The sequence below is a fragment of the Urocitellus parryii genome, chromosome 4 (assembly GCF_045843805.1).
Source record: "Urocitellus parryii isolate mUroPar1 chromosome 4, mUroPar1.hap1, whole genome shotgun sequence".
Taxonomy (NCBI): Eukaryota; Metazoa; Chordata; class Mammalia; order Rodentia; family Sciuridae; genus Urocitellus; species Urocitellus parryii.
The window spans coordinates 190811754-190813418 of NC_135534.1; positions in this window are offsets into that span (position 1 = coordinate 190811754).

Below are 1665 nucleotides of genomic sequence, written 5' to 3' on the forward strand. Positions count from 1 at the left end.
AGTTATATGTTGGCAAAACCTTTGGTCAAATGTTTAGTTGCTGTTCTATTGAAGATGCAGCATGTGCCGACAAAGGCTGTAAAACTGGGGACTAAATTTTAAAAAAAAGTAGGGTGTTGAAAGTCTGGTGTGGTGTTGGCAGTTTCTTGCTGCTTTCAGCAAAACTCAAAAGAGGGAGGGGCTGGGGCTAGAGGCAGCCAAGCTGCAAGTGAAGAGGCACAGTCCCAGAGCATCTCTAAATGATGCCCTCCCTACCTGCAGCCTCACTGGAAGTTGACTGAGTTCCCCTCTTTGGGATCCCAAAGTGAAGCATTGTAAGCAGTGACAGGAAGGGGGTGTCCAGGCTTAGTAAGAGATAAAGCTGCTGCCCTGACAGGTAGGGAGACCCCTGGTGAAGACGAGATTGAAGGACCCATCCCACCCAAATCTCTTGCTTTAGATGTTGTCAAACCACTGTTAAAGGAAAGGGTGGGCAGATCATGGAGGCTGACCTAGACCATGGCAGAGTTTTCAGGCTTAAATGTTTTCTAAGAGTACAGTTATCTGTCCATGGGAGAAACCAAGAGGTTAGTGCACCAGAGATCTATTAAGCTTTTGAGGAATTTATATTGCCAAAAGAGACTTAGGCATAACCAATAGCAAAAGTATGTGGTATTTAATTCTCAAAGTAATCTCTCTAAAGCTGTGCTTCCCCATCATCTATTTTTGCTTACCTCTTACAACTCAGCTTTAACCCCTGCAGATGAGGACATTGTCCTAGGGAGTAGTGTATAGAAAGAAGCGGGTTCCTGAATGACTGCAGGGAATATTCACTTCAGATGTTCATAGGGGAGAAATTAATCCCACCCTCATTAAACCATACTGGATGACACCTGCATCTCTGATACCAGCCCACCTAGATAGACTAATGGTATGTTCAACAGAGATATGCAGCTTTCCCCACTAAATTCATGCCTCCAACTGACTGGATTCAATGGCAGTTCCAGCTTTCCATTGCTCAGGCCAAAATCCTTGAAGGCCTTCTGTGTCCTGGCCCCTGATGGGTACACAGTGTCAAACCGAGCCTTGCATTTGAGATTCATCCTGGTGCTTCCCCTGCATGGAGGACACCTGTGTTCCTGTCCTACAAATGTTAATACCCTTTCACCAAAGACCACTAGGAACGCATGTGTAGGTGAAGAAGTTGGCTTTACTATTGCTGCTAGAAAGAATACTCACCAAGGGGAACTGGGCATCTCAGAAACAATCATAGAGAGAAACTTCTATAGGATTTGGGCAGGTTCAGAGGAGCTCTAAGTTGGGTGCAATCAGAATTGCAGGGACAACTCAATGGTTAGAGAGCTCAATAAAGCTTACAAACTAGAAATGGAGATACACAGACATCAATCTGCAATTGGTAGAGAAATAGTTGTGACTCAATATAGCCAGGAGAGAATCGTGTTAGTGGATTGCAAAAGTATTTTGTTTTTCTGATCTCAGAGTGCCCTTGTCTCATGTTGGTGTTTGATGAGATGGTTCATGTCCAGCAGAACGATCTAGAGCCAGCCATGAGAGTCAGGCCAGCTGTGAAAACACTGAAGCCTAAATGTGAGAGTGGGGCCAGTCCCAGGAGATGAAGGGGTGCTTTTCCTAAAGTTGTCGCTTCTGCAACCACAGGCCCACAGC